This window comes from Callospermophilus lateralis, unplaced genomic scaffold (genome assembly GCF_048772815.1).
Source record: "Callospermophilus lateralis isolate mCalLat2 unplaced genomic scaffold, mCalLat2.hap1 Scaffold_83, whole genome shotgun sequence".
In the NCBI taxonomy this organism is placed as follows: Eukaryota; Metazoa; Chordata; class Mammalia; order Rodentia; family Sciuridae; genus Callospermophilus; species Callospermophilus lateralis.
This window is the reverse complement of record NW_027516368.1, coordinates 7,813,744-7,823,733: the sequence shown is the minus strand read 5'-3', so window position 1 is coordinate 7,823,733 and position 9,990 is coordinate 7,813,744. Positions and strand designations below refer to the sequence as shown.

The following is a 9,990-nucleotide window of genomic DNA, read 5'->3' as shown; positions in this document are numbered from 1 at the left end:
TACCTCAGTTTCTCAACCTGTTTCCCCCCTCATCCAACCCATGCTATAGTGAGACTGAGTGAGCAGCCTGCACACCAACAAGAAGTTGAAGACGTGAATCACAAGAAGCTCCAACCTTCCACAACCTACCCTCACCCACCCCCAGTGTCCATTCAGTCCTCCATAATTCTGAGCACTTTCACAGGGATCTACCTGCCCTACAGCAGTGCCCACTGTTTACCTGCTGGCCTGAGGTCCGCACTGCCTCTGAACCTGGGACCAAGACTCAGAAAGCAGACTACTGTCGGGTGCCTCCAGTTTGAATGCAGTCCAGTTCAGGGCTATGTCTGCGTCCCTCACCAAGTTGCTGCACCCCCAGGATGGCGAGGCTCTGGCCAAACCCATATCACCCATGCAGCAGTGATGAGAGCTCTGGGCCTGGCTTCAATCAGTCGGATCCTCTCTGATCCTCTCGCCTGAAGGCCAGGGAGCATGCTGCGGATGCTGCAGTCTAGGCTCAGGTGCCTCCCCACTCCTCCAGCCCTGCGCCAGCACCGCCGCTTCCTTCAGGGCAGTGTGGGGCGCTCGGCCGGGCTGGCGGGCACAAAGGCTCAGGACAGGAGGAGGGAGGGGAGAACCACTGGCCCCTATGGATTTGGTCAGATAGGTAACCCTGAGGAAGTCCTCCAAAACCTGCAGGTCTCCTGACGCCTAGTTCTGTGGCACAGGGGAAGGAGGTGATGCTCAGAGGTGAAGGGAAGCAGCGCGATGGGGGTGGCGGTGGGGTGCTGGAAGTGAGGAGTCATTGCCTGGACCTGCAAGGTGTCTTTGAGCTTTGAAGATTCCAGAACTGCATTGTCCAGTTGGGTAGTCGCTAGCTGCATTTTATTTAAATTTAAATCTAAACTCATTAAAACTTTACTTAGCACTCAAATGATATTTAAAGTGTCCAGTAGCCACAAGAAACTAGGAACAAGTGTATTGGGCAAAGCAGATATAGAACATTCCCATGGTTGCAGAAAGTTGTTCCATGTCCTCCTCCTACTAGGGCTTGATTAAGGGGCCTTCTACTAGAGTTACATCCCTGATCCTTTTTATTTCGAAAGGAGGTCTTTTATGAAGGGTATATATATGTGTGTGTGTGTGTGTGTGTGTGTGTGTGTGTATATATGTGTGTATATATATATATATATATATATATATATATATATATATATATACACATACCCCTATGGATGATGGGTGTGAGTCTCAACTTGGGAACCAATTTCTGGGACCCAGTGTCTGCATCAGAGAAAAATTGTAATATAAATTTCCACTGTAGATTTATTTATTTAGGTACTGGAGATTGGACCTAGGGGTGCTTTACCACTGAGATACATTCCCCAGTCCTTTTTAATTTTTTTTTTTTATTTTGAGACAGGGTCTCACTAAGTTGCTTAGGGCCTTGTTTAATGGCTGGGGTGGCCTCCAACTTGCCATTTTCCTTCCAAGCCCCTGGGATTATAGGCATGTACCACTATGCCTGGCAATTGTATAATTCTTTGTAAGGTTATATTTTGTATGTGAAAAGTACTAGGAAAATAAAGGGCACAGAGGTTCTGTGAGTTTTTCTCTTCATAGGAGGGACATACCTCTTACTGAAATAGGGCTCTGGGGTTGGGGTAATATGGAAGGAAAAGGCAAGGATGAAGAAATGGTAAGCAAACTATCCCTGAAACACCAAATAATAAAAATAATAGGCCCTGAACCCCTGCATGTGGACTGTGAAAAAGGGGCCTGGCTTGAGGCTCTCCAGTCCCCCTTTATGGCTAGACATTATCAGTCTGAACTAAGGAAAACATCCCACAGATTTTCTTCTTCCCAGCCTGCTACCTTTCTCCTCTCACCTTCTGCCACCTTGATATGGGTAGGGGCAATGACCATGTTACCAGGTCTGGGGCAGTCTGAAGATGGAGGAGGTGTGATGATGTCAGGAATGGGTGGGTAGCTCAGGGAGATGAAATTCTTATGGTCTGGGCAGGCTGGGGTGCTGTTCAACAGTCCACAGATGCTGCCAACTTCCCTGGGGATCATCTGGTACAGAAGCAAGGGGTCTCCAGGCCCTAACTCTTTGGCCTATTTTGCAGCCACTCCATAGATGCTGGAAAGAGCAGGGAATAAGGAGCTGTGTGACAGTGAGAAGTGATAAGTAAACTATCCCAGAAACACTGAATAATAAAAATAGCCAGGAGTCATATTTTTCTTCAGTCTTTGAGCTGGCAGTGATGTTATGTCATTTATCAGAGAGCTGGTTCCCGTTTTTCTAAAACAGGAGAGGAACACCCATAACAAGCAGCAGCGTGTTCTTTATCCCAGTCTTTGCTGCTCTGTGGGGTCTGATGTTTTTTCCCTCTTGTGACTTCATTTGCTCTGGCTTTCTGCCAAAATCTCGGGCATAATTACAGAAAATCCATACACCTGAGTGACTTTTGTAGGCCAGGAAAGCCAACCCTTCTGGGAGCACAGTTTAGCCTGGGGTACAGAGTATGCTATTGTCAGGAAGCACTCAATGGACAGAGCCGAGAGGTAGGGTCCCTATAATGAACTTGATTCTAGTGGCCCATGATGGCTAGCCCAAATTGCATTAGGGCACAGAGACCTTGGCCTCATTTGAACTGTGTGTTGTGTGGGCGTACCTGGGACCTAAAATGATCTATTCCCTGATACCAGGTTTAGGAATAGAGCTCTTCCCAGGTCAGGTCAGTACCACACTCCCCCAGGAGGCAGAAAGCAGAAAGAATAAGCATCCCACCTGGTACTTGGTCTAGTTTCAGTCCTGGAGCAAGTGGGCTTTTAATCCACCCAGGCAGGAGTTTAACCTGGCCTCTGTATCACCCTGGTGAAAGAGAACTTGCCCAGCATTCCAGGATTCCCCAGCCTCTGAGCAAAGAGAGAAAGGCAGAGGAGGAACCTCATCCCTCTAACTGCTGTCATCTTCTTCCTAACTCTCCCTCCCTGATTTAGAGAAATCAACTTGATTCTCAAGTCAGAACCAGGTTTTGGTATCAGGAGACTGATGTGGTTATGAATCTCTCAATGGCCATATGATCTCTTCTGACACGTCATATTAAATGACAGGTACTTCCAGTCCCGTCTCATTTGTAAAATGGGAGTGACAAATTGGTGTATAGAGTGTGCTTTGTAAAAGGCCTACTTCCCAGTAGGTCTTCTATAAATGGTATTTATTTGTTTATTATATTACGTTGTTATTCTTATTAACTGATGAGAAGTCTAAATCTGAGTGTACGGGGAAGGTTCTGAGAAAGTAAGTGGGGTAGGAGTGGCAACCGCTCTCCCACACGTGGAAGTGGCCTTCAGAGATAACAGTAGCGTAAAGAGTCCAGGAATTTACCCCGCCTCTCTGATCCAAGGTGATCAGCTGTGACCTGCATGGTTACCATTGCCTCCACTCTGCACCAGCTGGCTGCTCTCGCTCTCACTCCAGTATCTCCAGAGGTGTTGTCACACCAGCTGTTTCACACCCAGCGGCCCCGAAGCGTCTGTTTCGCTCTGAGGTCATCAGCTTCGTTGCCCTGAAGGCAGCCTGACCACCCTGAACCAGGAGCGGGGAGACCACCTCCACCACCCTCGTCACAATAAGGAAGGTCTAATTGATGTCTCTCCTACAGCACGACTGAAGTAAAATTTCCTTCTCTCAGACCTTTCCCACAACAAACCTTCTCCCTCTGAGAAACTGCTGCAGGACGAAGCCAGAATGAGGTGGAGAAGAGATCGGGAGCCAGTGGGGCGATTTCCTGGGTGGCCTACAGCTAGGGGAAGTTCTACCTGGCACAGCCCCAACCCGGCAGGGAGCCAATGGCCTCAAAGGACCAACAGGGGTAAGCACCGCCCACGCCGAGCCCTAGGGGCAGAGCCTAGGCCGTGGCCAAGAAGCACATTGCTAAACCTGGTGCGCTCTGCAGTGGCGCACCTGGTGAGCTCTAGGGGTGCTTCACCTCCGCGCACCAAATCCCCAGACCTGCCCAGCATGACCTCGGCGCCCACGGCCACCGCTCCAGAAACGCCCAAGAGCCCTCCAGCCAGGCCAGGGAGCGAAAGCGGGGCGTCAGCAAAGACCGTAGAGGCTCCAGCGAGCTTCTCCAGAGCGACCTATCTGCAGCTGAGTCCGGGGGGAAGGGGGGGGCTGCTACGCACAGAGGACCACGCGGGCCGGGCTGTGCAAAGCCCTCCGGACAGGGGCCGCAGCCTTCCCTGGAGCACTGGCAACACCGAGTGAGCGCCCCCCTCCCCACCCCCGCACCCAAATCTGGATGGGACTACCACTTCTCCCCAACTCTGCATCCCCGCACCAGGGATGCGCCCCCCCCCGCCCCCGTGCTGCGCTTGGAGCCATGAACCCCCCTTTCCCAGGACCTTTGCTATCCTCTGGGCTTCGGGCACCACCCACTCCAGGCCCTCTCTTCAATTGGGTGCAGCCTGAGTCAACTTCCTCAGGACTTTGTAACTCGTTGATCACCCTCATTCTCTCCCCTCAAAACCCCGTTGTCTCCCAGAGCTGGGGGGTGGGGGATGGGGGCCCCTGCCAAAGATGAGTTGGCCAGTTCCTAATGGCGGCTTGGCAGTTTAAAGGCTAAGGGACTGCCGGGTGGAGGCGGTTGTTCAAAAAGGAGCGGAGTTCCTTCTAACCAGGGGATAGTGGTTGGAAAGACTATCAGCAGCTTCCCAGCCCTAGAGCTCCAGTTCCCTGTCCCTCTTACCGTTCCCCTCACCCTCCACACCCAGAAATAGCCTGACACCAGAAGGCCACCGGCTCCCAGGGTGGGGGAGGGGACAGCCCACTGCAGTGGGAGGGTACCCTTTGGACTGCATTCTCCAGGTGGACCTATTGGTGCAGCAGATCAAGGAAATAGACCCCTTGATCAGGACGGCGGGCATGCTCCTATGCTACATGTTTCTTTTAATGTATCTACCAGAAAACCTAACCCTGAGGGAGTTGGGGATACTGAGATTGCTGAGAAAGGTGGCTGGTGGTCTCATGGCCCCAACATCACCTCTTTTAACTTCCTACAAGGGAGAAGTTTGTGGTTAAGTGGCTCCTTCCCAGTCCAGGTGGGCCTATACTCTTACTCTACTTTCAATTCCTCTTTCCGGATCTGGGCTGAAGCACTTCCTCACTGCCAAACAGGCAGAAACTTTTGCTGGGTAGTTTTAGGGTGAGGGTGAGTGGGCCCATCAGTTTTGGATTGCTGGGGACAAAGTACTGGGAGAACTGATTGAGGTTGGAGGTGGAATGAAGGGTCTTGGTGAACAGAGAAGTAAAGCTTCTTACCCTCATCTTGGCTACTCCAGCAGAACCCCTGAGGGAGCCGCTTTTGCCACTTAAGGGGGGATCTGAGGCAGGCAGGTGCTACTGTCTACCTTTCTATGAAGTAGGGCCTGCCACCAAGACAGTATTCCTCATCAGTTCTACCTGCTCCTTTTCTCTCTGGCCTGAATCTCAGGTGGCTGTGACCTTTCTCAGCTTGGCCAGCCGACAGGGGAGGATGTGTATATGTCTAAGGTAGGGGTTATTCCAGGACCTCATCTGGTGTCCAACCTGATGTGGTCACTCTGGCCTGGCAGGGTCATCAATGCTGGAAAGAACCTGCACAATGAGGACCAGGCTTGCTGTGAAGTGGTGTATGTGGAAGGATGGAGGAGTGTTACAGGGGCCCCTAGGGAGCCTAGCTAAAGCCCAGTAAGACCTCACCCCTTCTCTTAGCCTCCAGAGACACAGACACTCATCCTAAGGGATATCAGGCATCTGGTTTTATTTCTGAGACTGCCTCCTAACTCACTAGCTTTCTGTGTTTGCCACAGAACCCTTATGTGGCATTGAATCATTAAGTCCTGCCATGTCAGATGATTGTTTACTTTTCTACTTCAAATGTAGATGTTTGTGTATTAGGGATAATTTAATTAATTACTGATGCTGATTTTTGCATCTTTTATCCTCAGAATTTGGCTTTTTTGAGGCTCTCCTTTCTTTTGACACATAGTGTGCCCTGGGTGAATAAGTGAATAAATCTAATTAGCCTGTAATGCCAACCTCTCTGATATTTATTGGATGCCTACAGTCTTTTTCTTTTCCCTATACTATACTATACACACACACACACACACACACACACACACACTCACACACACACACACACACACAAACACACACACAGATTTACTCACCTTCAACTTTTCCCCCCACCAGAGACTCTGCTTCTATTATTGGGGCCTGTTTGATGGACCTGCCTGTGGTGGAGCTGCGAAATGGCCTCATAGCTCCTGCATCGCCACATCCGGGAGCAACTAAAGGACCTAATAGAAATACTTCAAGACCCCTCACCACCTCCCCTCTGCCTCCCATGCACCTCAGGGACCCCAGGTTGCTCTGATTCTACTCACTTGATTGGTCCTCAGTCTTGCCGGTCTTCACAGAAGGAAGTGACTCATGAAAGCCTGGTGGTAGGGGCCATTGAGAATCCCTTCCAGCTCATGGTGAGTGGGAGGCCTGGGCCAAAGGCTGGCTAGGCAGACACTCTGGCCAACTGTGTGACAGTCAGGTGGCCTTAGGGACTGACCCTGAGAACCTACAACATCATTGAGAGCCAGAGCAGAGTTTGGTTCTGAGGGGAGGCAAAAGGGATAGTGTTTCACTATTTTTCAGTTGTGGTCTGGCTGTGCCAGATGATTTCTGCAGATGGGAGTGTGGAGGGTGGCCCAGTGTCTGCAAACTCTTCTTTTACTCTCCTCCCTCTTAACCCTTACTCACTTGGCAGGATGAGCAGATGGCTTGGGAGCGGGAGTGTCATGGCCACCAAGTAGAGGGGGGCTGCTATGCACTGGTTGTGGTGTACCTGCTAGGCAAGGTATATGTGGCCACTGCAGGTGACACCAGGTATGGAGGAGAAGGGCTTTAAAAGTGGCTACAAGGGACCATACTCTCTAGGATGGGGGGATAGAAGAGTGAGGTGGTGGGGTTCAAAGTCAAATATTGGACTTGGCATGGTGGCACATGCCTGTAATCCCAGAAACTCAGGAGGCTGAGGTAGGAGGATCACAAGCTCAAAATCAACCTCAGTACTTTAGTGAGACCCTATATTAAACTGGGTCTCAAAATAAAATCAAAAGGGCTGGGGATGTAGCTCAGTGCTAAAGCTGCCCTGGGTTCAATCCCCAGTACTTTAAAAAAATAAAATATAATATTTAAAGAAACCCCAAAGATTGAAGGAGCTTGGAGGACCATAGATATAAAGAAAGGCCTGATATATCCACAAGGAGAGGAAAGATGGAGTCCTGGATAAGGGGTCCTAAGTGGAAGGCCTTTTCCCTCTGGAATTATCCATGAAGGGGGCTGAGGAGAGCCAGGTCTTTTCTGTCTCTGGGCAGGGCCATCATTGTCTGGAATGGTAAAATCATTCCAATGTTCCGGGAGTTTACCCCGGAGACTGAGCACCAGCGTCTTCAGCTGCTTGTAAGTTGGAACCAAAATTTCTACCCCCATTGTTTACTGGTTCTTGTGCCTCTCTGCACTCTTGTCCCTGAGAATACCCCCCCCAACCCTACTCTCTCTCTCTCTCTCTCACACACACCACCACCACCACCACCACCACCACCAGCAAACACAGAACACTCCCTACTGGGAGCTTCTTGGGAAGGCGGCTGTGTGGGCTGTTGAGTGCAGGGCTGAGCCCAGGGGATAATGCTACAGGAAGGAGCCTGAGCTGGCTTGGAGCACCCACTGTGGCCCCAGCTGAGGAAGGAAGTAAAATCATAGGTGGGGGAGGGAACAGAAAAGGCCCCTGGGCTCTGGAACTGGACTGCCTGGATACTGAATCCTGGTTTGTTGTTCTCTGCTAATTATGTGACCTTTGGCAATTCCTTAACCTCTGTGTGCAGTTATAGTTCCTAACCCATGGGTTGTTTTGAAGAGTAACTGAGTTAATATGTGTATCAGAATAGTGTGTAGCATGTGGAACTATACTTAAAGGTCTGCTATAATAAATAACATCTAGCCAATACAGTGTGGTGCACCTGTGATTCCTGTAACTCGGGAGCCCGAGGCAGGAAGAGCATAAGTTCAAAGACAGCCTCAAAAAATTAGCAAGACCCTGTCTCAGAATAAAAATTAAAAAGGGCTGGGGATGTAGCTCAGTGGTAAAGCACCCCTCAGTTTAATCCCCATTACTGCAAAAGAAGAGAAAAATAACATAATCTATATATTGTACCAGGGTATGCTGTGAGTGCAACACCCTCTGGCCCTTTGCTCTGTTTGGCCATTCTCAACCCCAGGGCTTCCTGAAACCAGAGCTACTGGGTGGTGAATTCACCCACCTTGAGTTCCCCTGCAGAGCTCAGCCCAAGGAGCCCGGGCAGAGGATGCTGTACTGGGACCAGAACATGACTGGCTGGTAACACTTCCCTCAGAGCTGGGTCGTTCCCATGGCAACCCAACCAGTCCCTCACCAGTAGCAAGATGGAAGCTGAAGGCTGGCCCAAACTGGGAGTTGGGGAATGGGGCCCTTCTAAGGGTTTGTGTGCTTGTGTGCAGCTCCTAGAAGAGAGGGGGCTTTGATGCCTAGGTGATACATCTACTCCCCCCCTCCCCATGGCTACAAAAAGATCGAGCTGGAGGACCTCAGGTTTCCTCTGGTCTGTGGGGAGGGCAAAAAGGTAAACTCCACAGTAGAGGTGGGAGAGGGCAGGAGGACCCACCACAATTTGTCTAGGGAGGTGGAGGTTCTACCTGAGGGTAGGTGTGGGAGGGCTGTGTGGTTTCAGAGAGCCTGGCAGAGGACTAAATAGAAGTCCCCCTCAATGTTTCCCTCAGGCCCGAGTGATGGCCACTATTGGGGTAACCCGGGGATTGGGAGACTACAACCTTAATGTCTGCAGATCCACCCTGCCCATCAAGCCTTTCCTCTCCTTCTTCCCTGAGGTGAGCTGTATGGGGGCCTCCTTAACTATACCTTCCCTCCTCTGTGGGTCTCAAGCTGGCTTTCATTCAGGGTCCTATTATCCCCAAGCTCCCTGTCCAGCAAACCCCACACCTCAATCCTCCCTATACTCTTTCCCCACCAGTTTCAAGTGTATAACCTGACACAGTATGAGCACTGCCCAGACGATGTGCTAGTCCTAGGAACAGATGGCCTATGGGATGTCACCAATGATTGTGAGGTAGCTGCCACTGTGGACAGGGTGCTGTTGGTCTATAAACCCAATGACCCCAGTAGGTAGGGGTTCCATGGCATGATGGTAAGGGGATGGCACTGGCAAAGGAAAGGGCAAAGGGAAGCAATGCTTGGTGACCTCATGTGGGCCTCTGTGTCTATTTTTTTATATACATGAATGTGCACATGTGCTCCTGGCAGGTATACAGCTCTGGCCCAAGCTCTGGTCCTGGGGGCCCAGGGCACCCCCTGGGATTGTGGCTGGCATCTCTCTAACAACAAGCTGGGTTCTGGGAATGACATCTCGGTCTTTGTCATCCCTCTGGGAGGGCCGGGCAGTTACTCCTGAGGGGCTCAGTCCATCACTCCCACCACCATCTAGCCTCTCCATGCTTACCCTCTCTCAGCCCAAATTCTGCAGTTGCCTCCCTTTAGTGGCAGTTTAACCAAAAAAGGGATATCTACTAGACCCAGAATTACAGCTCTTGGCAAATAAACCTGGTGGATAAAGGTGTGTGTCTTTATTTGCTTTGATTAGAAACTGAAAGTTAAGGAAAAGTTATGTGCCATGGTGGAAAGGACATCAGAACAGCCCAAAAAATGAATTTTTTTCCAGGTTCTTCTTTCTGCCCTCTCCTCTCCTCAATCCACTCACTTGCCCTGAGTGTTCTCAGACACTTCTGTAGCTTCATCCATCTGCTGATGTTTCTTCCATGTTGGGGTCTCTTCCCAAATCTTTCCTGAGCTTTAGATTCAAACATACCAGTCATCTCCCAAACATTTCCATGAAAGCCCACTGGCACTT

At 50.4% G+C, this 9,990-nt stretch overlaps 1 pseudogene; it reads left to right on the top strand.

Annotated features, from left to right (window-relative positions):
• The first annotated feature begins 471 nt into the window (after positions 1-471).
• On the top strand, positions 472-9,534 carry LOC143387630 (protein phosphatase 1J-like; annotated as a pseudogene).
• Positions 9,535-9,990: the final 456 nt, after the last annotated feature.